Raw genomic sequence first — 17,599 nt, forward strand, 5'->3', positions numbered from 1 at the left:
TGGGGTCTGAATTAGATAAAGGCAAAATCAAAGAAGAGTTTCTAAAGGAGTTAAGATATGACGGAGTCCAAGTCACGAAGATCCAAAGGCAAAAAATAGCTATAGGAAATATCTTTTAAAAAGTAATTTATAATGATTATTATGAAAGTTTGTTAAAATTATTTACAATTATGTCAAAAACATAGAGCATTACAAAATATTTGGTAATAAAAAGAACCTCTGCAATCTGGACCCAAAAAGCTTTGCAGGTTTGACAGAAAGAAAACGCTTTAATTTTCTTTAAAATTTAGAATTTTAGTTTAGATCTCAGCATATTAGCCATGTAACAATTTGCAGTAAAAAATTCACAAGCCTTTTTGCCTCATGAATAAACTCATCATATTTACTTACCTTTGCCAAAAATTTCAGCATATTTTGTTCATTTGAAAATTATCATGTGTAGGTATTCTATTCCCAGGAAAATCACGTTAACTTCTCCCTAGACCTAAAGCATTAAAATCCTAAGAGGTATGCTCTCCAATGACAATGAAATAAAATTAGAGATCATCACAGAAGAAAATCTGGAAAATTTACATACATGTGGAATTTAAACAATATGCTCCTAAATAATCACTTGGCCAAAAAAGAAATCATAAGGGAAATTAGAAAATACTTTGAGATAAATTAAAATGAAAACACAAAATACCAAAACTTATTATATGCTGCTATAACAGTGCTTAGGGTGAAATTTATAGCTGCAAATGCCTGTAAGTAAAGAAGAAAGATCTCAAATCAGTAACTCTCTACCTCAAGAATCTAGAAAAAGGAGAGATGACTAACCCCAAAGCAGGCAGAAGGAAGGTCATAATACAGATTAAAGACAAAATAAATGAAATAAAGAATTTATAAAAGAGGATTAAAAATAAATAAATGAAACCAAAAGTTAGTTCTTTGTAAAGATCAGTAAAATTGACAAACCTTTAGATGGACTGACCCCCAAAAGAGAGTGGAATGGGGAAGTCAAATCATTTAAATCAGGAATGAAAGAGAGGACATTGCTACACATCTCACAGAAATAAAAATAATTATGAGGCAATACCATGAAGATGTTTATGCCACCATTTAGATAATCTAGACAAAATGAATAAATTCCTACAAAAACATAAATTACAGGTGACCCAAGAAGAAATATTAATAGAAAATCTGAATAGACTTATAACAAATAAAGAGATTAAATCATCATAAATATCCCCCCACAGAGAAAAGCCCAGATTCAGATGACTTTGGTGAATTTTCCTAAACGCTTAAAGGACAATTAACACAATCCTTCAAAGACACTTCAAAAAAATAGAAGAGCATTTTAATTCCCCATTTTATAGGGCTGCTATAAACGTGTATTACTACATGTTGCACAGATGAAAACAACAGAAATTTGCTTTCTCACAATTCTTGAAGCCAGAAGTCCAAAATCAATGTGTCTACAGTGTGAAACGTAGCCTCAATGGGAGAAGCATTTTGCTTCTTCAGCTCCTGGTGGCTCCAGGCATTCCTTGGCTTTTGGCAACTCTGGTGTCTGCCTCTGTCTTTCCATAGCCTTCTCCCCTCTGCCTCTCTGTGTCAAATCTCCCTTTCCTTATATAAAGATACCAGTCATTGGATTTAGGGCCCACCCTAAACCTAGGGTGTCCTAGGACAATCTCATCTCAGGATCTTTAACTGATATGTGCAAAGCTCCTGTTTCCAAAAAGGGCACATTTACAGGTGCCAGGAGGTAGGACTCAGACACATCTACTGGGGAGCCACTATTCAACTCACTACAAAGAAGGAACATTTCCTGTTATTCTATGAGGCCAGTATTACCCTATATCAAAGCCAGGGAAATAGATCAGAAGAATAGATCATTACAGAACAATACGATATAGATGCAGAAATCCTCAAAAAAAATACCACCAAGTAAAATCTAGCAACATATATAAAAGATTATAGACCATGACCAAGTGGAATTTATCCAATAATTCAAGACTGGTTTAAAAATGCAAAAATCAGTATTTAGTAGGCTATATTAAAAAACACATGATCACCTCAGTATATGCAGAAAAACATTTGACAAAACAAAACATCTTTCTATCATAAAAGCACTCAACAAACTAGAAATAGGAGAGAACTTCCTCAACCTAGTAAAGCATATCTACACAGAGACTCACAGATAATATGATTCTTAACTGTGAAAAACTGAAAACTTTCAAAAGTCAGGAACAAGATGATTATTTGTATTAAACATTGTATTAAACATCACTTGTATTAAACACTGGACTAAAGGTAGTAGGCAGTATAATGGCCAGAAAAAGAAAAAAAAAAGAATCCATATTTAAAAGGAAAAAAAAGTAAAACTATCTTTATTTGCAGATGACATGCTCTTGCATATAAAAAATCCCAAGGAATCCACTAGAAAACTATTAAAACTAATAAATGAGTTAAGCAAGTTTGCAGAATATAAACCCATATATGAAAATCAATTGTATTTCTACATACTAGCAATGAACAATTTAATTTATGATAGCATTCAAAAAGAATACAATATGAAGAATGAATTTAACAAAAGTAGAATATGTCCACACTGAAAATTATAAATCATTTTGAAAACATTCCATTTATACTAAAATAAAAAAACATCCTTTTTCATGGATGAAAAAACTTAATGTTGTTAAGATGGTAATACTCTCTAAATTCACCTCCCAGTTCAATGCAATACCTATTATGCCACGTAACTTTTCTTAACAGAGGTGAACATTTGGTTCAAATGGAACCAACCCAAATGCCCATCAATCAATGAGTGGATAAAGAAACTGTGGTATATATATATGCAATGGAATACTACTTAGCCATGAAAAGGAATGGATTAATAGCATTTGCAGCAACCTGGATGAAATTAGAGACTATTGTTCTAAGAGAAGTGACTCATGAATGGCAAACCAAATGTCATATATTCTCACTCATAAGTGGGAGCTAAGCTATGAGGATGCAGAGGCATAAGAATGACACAATGGACTTTGGAGACTCGGGGGAAAGAATGGAAAGGGGGTGAGGGATAAAAGACTACAAATTAAGTGCAGTGTATACTGCTCAGGTGATGAGTGCACCAAAATCTCACAAATCGCCACTAAAAAACTTACTCATTTAATCAAACACCACCTGTTCCTCAATCACCTATGGAAATACAAAGTGTTTTTAAAAATCATACAGAAATTTAGGGGAACCAGAATAACAACACACACACAAATCCTTGAGAAAGAACAAAGCTTGAGGACTCACACTTCTCACTTCAAAACTTGTTGCACAGCTATAATAGTTAAGACCCCGTGGTACTAGCATAAGGATAGACATACAGATCAACAGAATATAATTTAGACTCCTGGAATAAACCCTTGCATTTATGACCAACTGATTTTTGACAAAGGTGTCATGGCCATTTAATGTGGACAGAACAGACTTTTATCACGTGATGCTGGGGAAAATGGATATCCACAAGCAAGAGAATGAACTTGGACCTCTCTGCCTTACACCAGACACAAAAATTACTCAAAATGCATCAAAGACCTAAATGTAAGTGCTAAAACTACAAAACTCATAGGAGAAAACATAAGTAAACTTTTGTCACTTTGAATTATGCAATGGTTTATTATATGTTACACCAAAAACACAAGAAACCAGAGAAAAAAATTGGGCTTAATTAAAATAAAACACCTTTGTGCTTCAAACAATACAATCAAGAAAGTAAAACAATAACTCACAGAATGGGAGAAAATATTTGTACGTTATTTATCTGAGAAAACTCTAGTACTAGAAAATATAGGGAACTATTATAATTCAGCAATAAAAAAGACAACCCAATTTTAAATGGGCAAAGGATTTGAATAGCCTTTTCTCCAAAGAAGAAATACAAACTCCTAGTAAGCACATGAAAAGATGCCCAGCGTCATTAGGGAAATACAGATTAAAACCATATGGAGATACCATCTCATACTTACAAGGATGGTTAAAATGACAAAGATAACAACAAGTATTAGTGGAGACACAGAGTCATTGGAATCCTTATACATGGCTAGCAGGAATGCAAAATGGTGTAGCCACTGTGGGAAAATGTCTGGCAGTTTTTCAAAAGGTTAAACACAGAGTTACCATATGGCCTAGCAAATCCATTCTTAACTCCATACCCAAAAGAAATGTAAATATTTTGTCCACACAAAAACCATTACACCAATGTTTATAGCAGCATGATTCATAATAGTCAAAAAATGGCAACAACCTAAATGTTCATCAATTAACACATGGATAAACAAAATGTGCTATATCAATACGATGAAATATTATTTGGCGTAAAGAGGAGAAATTAAATATTGACATGTGGTACAACATGAATAAACATTGAAAACGTCATGCTAAGTGAAAAAATCCAGTTACAAAGGCTACATACTGTGTTTGCTTTTTTATACAGAATAAAATACTAAAATACTAATACTGAGAATTAGACAAATCTATAGGTATAGAAAGTAAACTAGTGGTTGCCTAGGGCTGGGAGGAGGGAAATATGGGGAGTGACTGCTCGTAGGTATGGGGTTTCTTTTTAGGGTGATGAGAATATTTTGAAATTAGATTTTGGTGATGATTGCATAATTCTGTGAATAAACACCACTGCACTGTAAAATTTTAAAAGGTGAATTTTGCAATAAGTAAATGGGATCTCAATAAAGTAGTTATTTAAAAAGGCACAGGCTCTGCCCCTAGAGTTTGTGATTCAAGTTTGGGCAACACTGAGGCTAAGGTGATGTGTAAACTGTGGGGATTTTTGTGAGCTATTAATTATGCTATTGTGTCTTCAGAAGATTGATGTCAAAATGCAAATATAGTATCTCAGAAGAGGAAGATAATAAACACCATCCCACAGATATGAATTAAATTATGAGGTTCCTGTCCGTCCTGTGGGCTCTGAGGGACTGAAACCCAATCATGAGCATTTTAGTGGAGAAAGTGGGAGAAATGGCTGACAATGGGGAGGTAGGAAGTGAAGAGACCTAGAAGAGAAATTTAGCAGGAGAAAGGGACTCCAGGAATACATAAGTACCTGAAGCTCACTGTTTGTGGACTAAGCCTGGCTGTCTCTCTCAACTTAAGCATCAGGGGAAATAATGGTAGTTAACATTTATTAAGCACTTATTTTGTAGCAGGAAATGTTCTATGTGCTTTATTGTGTACTAACTTGTCTTCTCCTTAGAAAACCCATGAACCTGATCCAATTATTATTTCAATATTATGAAAGAGGAAACTGAGTCTCAGAGGGATGATCATGTATCAAATCACGTAGCTAATACAGGGATCACTGGCGATGGCAGAGGGTCGAAGGAGAGGCTGCCAGCTGTCTTAACCCTGGCTTCTAGGGGCCATGTCAAGGCTGTGTGGTACTGCAGAGAGGTGAGGAATGCAATGTGGTGGCGGACACAAGCATTAGACATGGATTTGGGCCATCTGGAATTTGAATTCTGACTCTGCTACATATTGACTGGGAGGTTGCGACATGTGACATCTCTAGATTAGAATTTCTTCATCTACACAAGGAAAAAATAGTATCTTTCCTGCCTTCCCCACTGCCTAATGATGAAATTTAAACTCAGATAATATGTCTCAAAAGCATTAGGAACAATTTTTTAAATTTAAATTAAGGTAGTAGAATGCCAACAATAACAAATTTAAACAATAGCAGGGATCCAGCTTTTAGATATAATGATTCCTGAAGGTTCCTGGATTGGTAGAGAGATCTGGCCAAGAAAATCTGACCAATCAATTCTTAGAGTGGAGAAGTGTTAATTGCAGTTAAGAACTGCAGTCTCTCAGGTTCTTCTATAGGCATCTGAGGAGTAGCTAAGCCCCATTTTAAGTAATTGATGATTAAATAAATTATATTCAGAAAATTATTAGATGTTTTATTGAAAAGATTGAGAGAAGACAAGTTAATCTGGAGTACACTCAGCCAATGGAACTCTCATCTCTACCCCACATCAACGGCTGAGCAGATCTTTTAGGAGCCTGGCTGCGGCAGCAGCTGCTGCCTGGGTGAATGGGCTCCGACAAATTCACCCATCTCAATAGCTCAGTACAAATTGGAATGTTGCTCTTGAGTCAGTTGGGGTCCATTTTTTATGTCTGTGTTATATACAGTTAAATGGCAAGAGGAAAGAGGAGAAATGATTTGATTTTGATTTCAACTTTCTCTGATTAGGGGTTGCTGAAGGACTTTTTCTGAATGCACCATTAGGATAGCTGACAGATGTCTTCTTACCATTTGTACAGAAATTTAGAGAACTTAGCAAAGTGTGCTCAATGACTTTCTGGTAGATTTCGTAGCATCTGAATGTGATAATTTAACATTTGTTTAGTTAGGGTATCCTTGTTTTGAAATGGTGGTGAAAGAAGGCGCTGAGGCTCATTTTGAAAGAGAGTTGCTTTGGAATATGGTGACAAGCTGATAAACTAAAGGTCAGAACTGTGACCAGTTGATCATTAATTTGTTCTCTGCTTCTGGGAGGACCAGATCCTGCATATTTACAGCAGACCTTAATGCTGATGATTTGAGCAATGAAAAATGTCTGTGATTTTAGTTCTGCATGCAGAGGCTGTGATGTATAAGGGAAAAAAGTGCTGAGTTGGGAGCCTGGAACCTGGGTTCTTACTACCTTTTAAAGCCCAAATGAGCCCCTATACTCCTCTGCATCTCTGTCTTCCTAGCTGGTAGAATAAAAGCTGAGAGAGAGAATTCTGGGCTTCTTAAGGAATTTTTTTCCCAAAATTTTGTTTGTTTTGTTTTTTGTTTTTTTTTAATTGAGCTTTTTATTTTCTGCCTGGGCTGAATTCATCAATCAACAGGTCAATGTAATTGAAAATAATTTTAAGAAATAATTAAGAGAACACATTATTTCCTCAAGTAATGAAATAACTGTTTTGTTCTAATCACAGTGGATCCTCATATTTGTGAATAATGAGGGCACTTAATAGCATTACTACTTTATATTAATCAAATATATCGTTACCTCAACAAACAAAGATGATGAATGGCCCCTGTCCCTGGAACCTTGCATCCTACACGTAATTTGTCACTCATGCTAGCTTTGTCACTGTTGAGAAGTGAATGTTTCTGTGCTCTTAGTCCTGCTTCTTCTCTTTTGAGGGACTCCTTACTAGGTCCTTCCCAAGGGAGGGATAATTACTGATTAGATTCTACATGTTCTGGACAGAGCTTAGAATATGCCTTGGATCTTGTTTTATTAGTTGGTTGGGTGGTTACTGTGAGTCAATGGTTGGAGCTTTTGTGAGGCCTTCTCTTCTGTTTTCCTAGGAGGGCCTGACCAGGTTGCTTTCTCTCTTTTTATTTCTTCTGAAGATAAAATTGAGCATCTAAGCTTGTTACCACAAAGCGGCCCCAATCTAGATCCCAAGAGAGGGTTCCTGGACCTCATGCAAGAAAGAATTCCAGGTGAGGCTATAGAGTAAAGTGAAAGCAAGTTTATTAGGAAGTAAAGGAATAAAAAATGGCTACTCCATAAGCATAGCAGCAGCCTGAACTGCTCGACTGAATATACTTATAGTTATTTCTTGATTGTATGCTAAACAAACGGTGGATTATTCATGAGTTTTCCAAGAAAGGAGTGGGGGCTTTCTGGAACTGAGGGTCCCTCCCCTTTTAGACTATATAGGGTAACTTCTTGACATTGCCTTGGCATTTGTAAACTGTCATGGTGCTGGTGGGTGTGTCTTTTAGTATGTTAATATATTATAATGAACAGTGAGAACGACTAGAGGTCACTTTCATTGCCATCTTGGTTTTGGTAGGTTTTGGCAGGCTTCTTTACTGCGTCCTGTTTTATCAGCAAGGTCTTTGTGATCTCTATCTTGTGCTGATCTCCTACCTCATCCTTTGAGTAAGAATGCCTAACGTCCTGGGAATGCAGCCTGGTAGGGGTAGGTCTCAGCCTTATTTTACCCAGCCCCTATTCAAGATGGACTTACATCGTTTCAAATACGTCTAACAAACAGATTCATACTCCTTTGGTTTCTGGCTTTTTATCCTTCATAGGCCGAGCCCTTCCAGGCATACTCAAGATTCAATTTCAGAATATAAGAGTCCAACTTAGACTCAAGTACGTGACAGATACTCCAACTTGGCTTTCGCCAAAAGGCTCTACTTTGGTTTGGCAGTATCAAATATTATCTCACTTCTTAATAAATACTTGCTTTCCCATATGACTAGTCCTCCTTTCCTAGAGTCCCCTTGTGAGTTCCCAGGGACGGAGATGTGAGTAATAGCTCAGGACTTGGATATTCTCGCGTCTCTAACATCCTTAGAATAAAATGAAACCTTTTTTTAGAACTCTTAACAGCAAGTGCTGCACACCTTGCTTGACAGACATACTTTTGCCTAAATTAAAATGGAAATCACTTTGACCTGGCACTCTCTTGATTCTCTTCTCTTCCAAACCATGCCTCTTACTGTTTTTGTGACCTTGGCCTTTAATGTCCTCATTTACAAAATAAAGAGGTTGTACTAAATCCTTTCCAAGTCACCTTCAATCCTCAACGTTCTTTGATACATACTGAAAATGTCCCTCTGTGAGTTCAGAGCCTGCTTAGATACAGCATTCATTTTTATTTTTAATCTTTCCTCTAAATTCCCTTTTGAATCCAAACCTCTCTTCCTCCTTCTCTCTCTGCCTCTGTCTCTCTGTCTGTGTCTGTCTGTCTTTCTCAGCACATACACTTAAATATCAGTGAATTAAATACATTTTCTGTGAATGGAAAACTGGAAGAAAAAAACAGGGTAAAACAGGCCTCATCATATTTAGGAGGCCTTTTAAAAAGCAACTTCAAGCCAAATCTCCTGGTGTTAGAGGAAGCACATCAAGCAGCCTCCAATCTGCCTCATTTATAGCCTTTTCACATAACCCAGGGTATCACATTTTTTAAAGAATGAGCCGTGCTGCATTCTGAAAAGAGCTTAATGTTTCTGTGAATAACATAATTAAAAAGAAGATTCACATCAATGGCTTAATCTGGGCCATTGCTTTATGAAGAAGTTCAGAAAGAAGTATTTATTAAGGAGGCCTGTGGGGAGGATAGCTTGATAGTAAAATATAAAAATACAGCTTGTCTTTGGAACCAGAGGTTACACAATTGCAGAGGGCAGCTGCTGAGTCCAGCTGGAGGAAACAGCAGGCCAAATGGACAGAAGAAACATTGCATGGAGAAAAAAAAGAGTGAAATACACAATTCAGTATCTCAGAATGAGTACATTAGCTGCAACCTGCATACCTATATAGATGAAGAGGAGAGTTTGTTAGAGCCGTCAGCATCTGTAAAATAATAGAGCAACCAAGGGAATGGAAATTTAGCACCTGTTCCTATGTAGGTCTCTGGTATAAAGTTTCTTAGCTCTTCTGCAGCTTTCAGCTAGGTAGTACAAATCTCATCTTACAGACAAGGAAATGGAAGCTTGAAGAGGTTATAGAAAGTTACCAATGTTACAAAATACATAAGATTTAACTTTTACGTGTCTGACCTCAAAGACTGATCTCTTGACATTATTCTACTTCCTCTACATTAGAGAGACAGCCTGGGTAGGAAGAGGTACTGCACTTTCTACTAGGCTAAGAGGAGTTAGAGAGCTTGACTATTCCAGGTCTACCTTTGTAATACAACACCTTCATAGAAGCTAAAAATAGAGCTGCCAAATAACAGGATTCTTCTTTCTGCTTAGCCATGGAGCTTTCAGAGATTAGAACTCATTGTATTGTTTGTGCAGATACTCAATACCACCCTCATATCCTTGAGGAAACAGCCTTTGCTCTGACAAATCCTTCTATGGTTTCATTCTATAATCTCCGTTAAGTACCTAGTGCTTGGTGTATTTTTGCTGTATCACCTCAGGTGAGAGAGTTGGGGGAAGGGCAGTGAGAAGTGGTGGAAAGCAAGCCAAACTGTTCACCAACTCTTATCATCATCCCAGAGAAGCATCTGTTTCATGCACACATTGTTTGGTATACATTATTCATGGAATCACCCATGTAAAACAATGAGCTCTGAAACCCGAAATAATCATTTCTATTCACACATCAAATTTGTCTTCCAATTCTAATTATTATTTGGAGAACCTAAGGGAAGTAGAATGTTGGTGTTTCCCTAATTTTTCTTTGTACTACTGGGAGACCGTTCTCTATGGGTCATTCATATTTCTCCACGCCTTATGACAGAGGCACTAACTGCTCTCTTATTCTGAACTACCGTTTGGTGTTTGTATAGCAAAGAGCCTTGGAAAACTTGTGTCTTTCTCCAAAGCAGAGGGCAGGCGTGCTTGCTCTCTAGCAAAAGATATAGTCTCTTTCTAGTGCAAAGAAGAAATATGCATATGCCAATTGTAGAAGATTAAGTTTCCTTTCCTTTACTGCAAACCACTTTGTGTACAGGAATCTATCTAGGCCCATTCATGTCATCCCTGTGGGACATGAGAGTAGGGGAAAAGTGCAAATATGCTGATGTTCATGCTGCTTGCTATACTATGAGTAAGAAAGTCCTTTGTCTCTGACTCAGGAATCTCGTGTCTTCTGCCAGCATCCATGAACTGCTAACGCTCTGTGGCAGGCTAACATGTTAACTTGCAAATAGGGTAAAATTTCAGACAGTTAACAATTATTGATGAGGTGCTATGAGGATGAGATGTTGACAGAGATACATAACTGAAAATAATCTTAACACTCTTCTCCCTTCACTTCAAAAAGGTAGGAGACTGGACAAGAAAATATTGTGATACGATAATTCCTATGACCTTTTAAAAATATGTCTCCCAGGGCCAGGTGCGGTGGCTCACGCCTGTAATCCCAGAACTTTGGGAGGCCGAGGTGGGCAGATCATGAGGTCAGGAGATAGAGACCAGCCTGGCTAACATGGTTAAACCCCGTCTCTACTGAAACTACAAAAAAAAATTAGCCAGATGTGGTGGCAGGTGCCTGTAGTCCCAGCTACTCGGGAGGCTGAGGCAGGAGAATGGTGTGAACCCAGGAGGCGGAGCTTGCAGTGATCCGAGATCCCGCCACTGCGCTCCAGCCAGGGCGACAGAGCAATACTCCATCTCAAAAAAAAAAAAAAAAAAAAAAAAAAAAAAAAAAAGTCTCCCAGAAACAAAAGTTTTAAAGATTTAGATTGCCTTCTGTTATGATTGTTGCATTTGAAATGGGCTCTGTGTAGACTTAAAAAATCAGTTTGGCAATGTAAGTAAATTAAAGAAATTCTCTTGGGCTAAACTCTTACTTACCTAAAGCCAAATTTTATCTATTATATAGTAGGTGTATATTGGTGTTTGTTTAACTGAATTAAACAAAGCACATTTTGCTTAATTCAATACACACATGGTGCCTATGGCCAGTACATAATTAAATATTTACAAAATTTATCACTTTGATTGGGAGGGAAGCAACTAGTTTTTAGATAGAAAAAAAGAGGAAAAAACCAGTGGGCTATGAAAGGCTAGGAAAATATAAGTCTGAGAAAGGGCTTCAAGCACAAATGTGGTTTAACCATAAAATAATGAAGTTTCCCAAAGAACACAAAATTTCTCTGAACCATTCTTATCAATTAACAACAGGAAGAAGGGGGTGATGCTACAAATACACCATATCTACAAATGTGATATACATATGTATTCTTCATAATTGCAGAGTTGGACCTGGAAGTGTTATCTAGGCCTGTGGTTGTGATTGATAAGCTAGTGCCAAGCCAGCTGGCATTGCAAACCTTTAGTTTAGAACTGCAACTCTTCTTTGCACAGCCTTTGTATTCTATTTGTAAATCTGCACCTTTGCTTGGAGTCTGACTGCTTGCACTTAGAGAGCATTTTTGCTAGTTTCATCCCCAGCAGGCAGCTAATACAATCCCAAATGGCCTCACTCTTCATAATCCTTCTAAGGCCTTCTGTATAGGTTAGGACTTATCACAAGAGCTTTACTTGATTTTAGCTGCTGTTTATTATTATTTTCATTGTCATTTATGCTAATGGATTCATTATTCTTCTCATTAATTTTTATGCTCAGGAACTGAGAATATCCCATCTGTCCAGATTGCTTTTTAAAACTTTATATATCACAAGTTATATATATATATATATATATATGTATATATATATATACACACACACACACACACAAACATATATACATATATGTATACACACACATAAAATTTTCATGTCACAAATTATATATATTTGTACAATAAAAATGCCTGGCTACGCATCAAACAGAGCAAGAAGTAAAATCTTGGAAGCCTTCCTCGTGCTTTCTTCCAATAAGTACTCCTCCCTTCTCCCAAAGACAGTCAATATCTTGACTTCTCACACCAGAGATAAATTTTGTCATTTTTTGAACTTGAACTTGACATAAATGAAAGCAGACATTATACATTATTTTGTGTCTGGCCTCTTTGAATCATAATTATACTTATGAGATTTACCTTTGTTATTGCGTATAGTCATTGTTGGGTTACACATGCACACAGATACCCTCCACCATGCGTTATATATTCTACTGTTGATAGACTATTGGCTTGTTTATAATATTTGGCTATTCTGAATAATATTGCTATGAATAATTTTTTTACATGTATTTTGGGGCAAATGTGCATATAACTTTTTGGATCTAACTAAGTGAAGAGCTGGGTACCGTACATATGTGTGCTCACTTTAGTAGATACAAATGAATAGTTTTCTACAGAAGTTAATTGCCAACACCATATGGTAGTAGCACCTCCCGGCTGACACTCAATATTGTCAGTCTTTCAAATTTTCTTATGTCTAGGTAATACCACATTGTGATATTAATTTGCATTTATTTGGTGGTTAATAAGGCCTAGCATCTTTCTATTTATTTGGAGGACATTTGTAAATTCTTCTTTGTGAAGGGCCTGTTTAAAAAATGAATTGTTACTTTCATGTTAATTTTTAAGAGTTTATTATAATTCTGGATTTGAGTCCTTTGACATAGGAAATGGGAATAGCTTTTCCCACTCTAAGTCTTGCCTTTTTATTCTTGGGATGGTGACTTGATGAGCAGAAGTTTCTAGTTTTAATGTGAAACAATCTATTAATTTATTCCTATAGTTAGTACTTGTTAGAGTCTTGTTGTTTCGAGACTTTCCCCATTCCGAGGTCATGAAAGTATTCTTTATGTTATCTTCTGGAAGATTTCTGATTTAACTTTTCACATTTAATCTACATTTCACTTAATTTTTTTATTGAAGTAGAGTCAAGATTAATTTTTTCCCCATATAAAATTCCCCTTGGCAGAATCTCCTTTTTTAGAAACACTATTCTTCCCCCACTTGTCATAAATAAAGTGGCCATATGTGTGTTGATCCATTGGCCTGTTTTCCCATCCCTGTGTCAGTACTATTTAATTAATATAAACATACAGGTTTTAATATTCAGTAACGAAAATACCTCTTTGTTCTTTAAAAAAGTTTTATTATTTTTGTCTGGGAGTGGTGGCTTATGTCTGTAATCCCAACACTTTCAGAGGCTAAGGCAGGCGGATCACTTGAGGTCAGGAGTTTGAGACCAGCCTGACCAACATGGGGAAACCTTGTCTCTACTAAAAATACAAAAATTAGCTGGGCTTGGTGGTGCGTGCCTGTAGTTCCAGCTACTCGGGAGGCTGAGGTGGGAGAATCACTTGAACTCGGGAGTCGGAGGCTGCAGTGAGCCGAGATTTTGCCACTGCACTCCAGCCTGGGCGACAGAGTGAGATTCCATCTCCAAAAAAAAAAAAAAAGTTTATTATTTTTGGCCTGTTGCACTTCTTTATGAATTTTGGGATCAATTTGTTGGTCTCCACAAACAAACAAGCAACAACCCCGAACTGATTTTTATAATATTAAGTTTTCTATATCCATATATGGCATATCCTTCCATTTACTTAGTCCTTCTTTAACTTCTCTCAACAATATTTTTGTACATGAATACAGTGGTCATGTTTATTTAGGAAAAAATTATTGCCAGATATTTGGTGTTTCTTGATGCTAAGTTGTATCATCATTTTATAACTTTGTTTTTCAAAATTTTTGTTATTGTATAGATATATCAGTGAGCTGTTAACACGATAGTGCTCCATAGTGAAACAAAACAAAACTTAGTGGCTTAAAAAATAATTTATTCTCATAGATCTGTGGTTCAGTTGGGGAAGCTCATCGAGGCTTAGCTGGGCAGCTTTGCTTCAAGCTACAGGTACAGCTAAGCCTGGTTGTTGTGACTATGTGACACATGCTTTTTCTGAGTCCTAGGGTAAAGTAATGTATTTTCATTGACATGGCAGACCCAAAAGATGGCAAGCTCAATTGTATCAGTGCATCTCAAACTTTTGGTTGCATCATTTCTCTAGTATTCCATTGACTATGTAAAATGGTCCAGCTCAAAGTCAAGGTGAAGGAAAGGTACTTCATCCATGAAACAGCTATAAATAGTTATGAATGTAGGAGAGGGTGAAGGATGAAGACGAGTAATTCATTTTACTATAATAGTGACACAATATGTCTTTCTATGTTGACCTCATGTCTAGCAACTTTGGTAAATTCATTTTAATAATTATAATAGTTTGTGTGTGGGTGTATTTGGAATTATTGTGTATACAGTTGTGTTATTTACAAATAATGACAGCTTCAATTCTTCTTTCCCAATTCTTATATCTTTCATATTTGTCCTTGCTGTATTATACTGGCTAGGACCTCATACATAATGTTAAAAAAAAGCAGTTATAGTAGGTATCCTTGCTCATTCTCCTTCTTACGGGCAAGTTTACACTATTACAAAATAACTATGATGTTTCACATTGGGTTTTGGTTGATGTTATTTATCAGATTAAGAAAGCCTATTTATTTATACTTTGATAAGATTTTTAAAAACATTATTCATGGTTATTGAATTATGTCAACTGCCTATGCATCGATTGAAGTGACTATGATTTTCTCCCCTTTATTCCTTACAGGGGTCATTATTGACTTGTGAATATTATATCAAAATCCTTTTCCTAAAATAAACACATTTGGTCATATAATACATTGTCTGTCTTATATAACAATCGATTGTCTCCTAATATTTGTTTACTATGTTTGCCTCTAAGTTCATAAGAGATTTTACCATGTTATGCCAAGGTATATGTTTTTCCTTGTGTTTTTCCTGCTTGGTGTTTGTAGATTTTCCTGAATTTGCGGCTTGATATCTTTTATCAGTTTTAAAACATTTTTCGTTATTAGCTCTTAAAATGTTGGTGTCGTGCCATTCTCTCTTTCCTCTCTTTCTGGAACTCCAATTACAAGATAGATCCTTTTTTCCTATGTTCTCTTGGTTCCTTACACTCTTTTCTGAATTTCCCATCCTTATAGCTATCTATTCTTCTGTCTGTCCATTTTTATAATCGCTTATATTCTCATTTATTACTTTTTTCTTTATATCTAATTTGCTATTAGTGCTCTTTATTGAGTTAATTTCAGTTATAATAACTTCATTTTTAGCATTTAATTGGATTTCTTTTAAAGTTACCAGTTCACCTCTGAAACTTCCCATCTTTCATCTAATTTATTGAAGGTATAAATCACAGTTGCTTTGAAGAGTATCTCTCTGATAATCTCTTATGGTATGTTTCTACTTTTTCTTTCACTTCTCTTTTTGTATTTGTCTTTGTTTGGTCAAGTTATCTAGTCTCCTGATAATGCTGATAATTTTTAATGAAATCCTAAAATAATTGTAGAGATAATTTGATGCTCTGGAAGATGTTGTCTTCCTCCAGCAAGAATTTATTTTTCCATCTAGAGGGCAGGTATGTATTGTTTTAATTCATCTAGGAACTGAATTGATTTAAAGCTCTTTATGAGATCTGCCCTATTTTTGCTCCATTACTACTTTTAGAGTATAAATATTCTGGCCTCTCAGCTGAAAACTTTGGTTGTTTACCAGAGACTAGTCTACTGGAATTGCCAAATTTCACAGAAACAAACAAGAGTGAACAAAAGCCCAAACGATACAAAAAGAAAGTTCAATTAATTTTGAACTTTGAATTGCAAATATTTATTAGGACATACTTATCCTGAAAAAGTATTTTTTTTTTTCTGAAATTCAAAGCTAACAGGCATCTGGTATTTTATCTGGCAACTGTATGTCAATTTCCCATCAGTCAATCCCGTAAAACTCTTGAAACTTCTTCCCAGGTTAAGACTCTTGAAACTTCTTCCCAGGTTCTTCTCATCTACCAGTTTCTATTTAGTTTATAGTCATGCTTTGGAAATGGCAAAAACCTCAAGGGGAAATACGGTGCTGAATACTGGGCTCACCCTTTAAGCTTCTTTTCTTTCTTGATCTTGATCCCTTAAGCCTTTACACAATAGCAGCTCTCTGATGACTTCCAGACAAGTTATTTTGTTCTAGAAATCAGCAATTAAAATAGACATCCTATGTTGTCCAGGATTCAAATTTTAGGTCTACTTATTAAAAATACAATTTTTGATTTGTATTAATAATGGTAGTTACAATAAGAGAAGATAATATATTGCACAAAATGTATGCCTGGTGATATTTCAATTATTTTACGTGAATTGACCAATTGTCACAAAAACTCTTTGAGGCAGATACTATTATGTCCATTTTTCAGACCGAGTTTCTTAAGAACCTGTATGGGATGTCTGTTAAAAGCTAAGGAGCACAGGCACAAAATATGTAGAAAACACCTACTGCTCTGAGTTAACATCTAACTTGGTGCCTAGTACAAAATAATCACGCTATAGGTAATAATGATCACTGGACAGTTTGCCACTAAGGTGGCACAAATCACATTGGTTATTTACATTTGATTGGCATTGGTAAAGTCTACCTCATTCAGAATTCCAGTCCTTAAATGTTATTATACTTTTGTTGTTTCCCCAGACGATTTTGGAACTATGCTTTTCAAATCTTGTTTTAGTAGCAGTAGCCCAATACCCGAAGCACACAACAAATTTACAAGAAAAAAACAAACAACCCCATCAAAAAGTGGGCAAAGGATACGAACAGACACTTCTCAAAAGAAGACATTTATGCAGCCAACAGACACATGAAAAAATGCTCATCATCACTGGCCGTCAGAGAAATGCAAATCAAAACCACAGTGAGATACTATCTCACACCAGTTAGAATGGTGATCATTAAAAAGTCAGAAAACAACAGGTGCTGGAGAGGATGTGGAGAAATAGAAACATTTAACACTGTTGGTGGGACTGTAAACTAGTTCAACCATTGTGGAAGACAGTGTGGTGATTCCTCAGGGATCCAGAACTAGAAATACCATTTGACCCAGCTATCCCATTACTGGGGATATACCCAAAGGATTATAAATCATGCTGCTATAAAGACACATGCACATGTATGTTTATTGCGGCACTATTCACAATAGCAAAGACTTGGAACCAACCCAAATGTCCAACAATGATAGACTGGATTAAGAAAATGTGGCACATATACACCATGGAATACTATGCAGCCATAAAAAAGGATGAGTTCATGTCC

The sequence above is a fragment of the Gorilla gorilla genome, chromosome 3 (genome assembly GCF_029281585.2).
Source record: "Gorilla gorilla gorilla isolate KB3781 chromosome 3, NHGRI_mGorGor1-v2.1_pri, whole genome shotgun sequence".
Taxonomy (NCBI): Eukaryota; Metazoa; Chordata; class Mammalia; order Primates; family Hominidae; genus Gorilla; species Gorilla gorilla.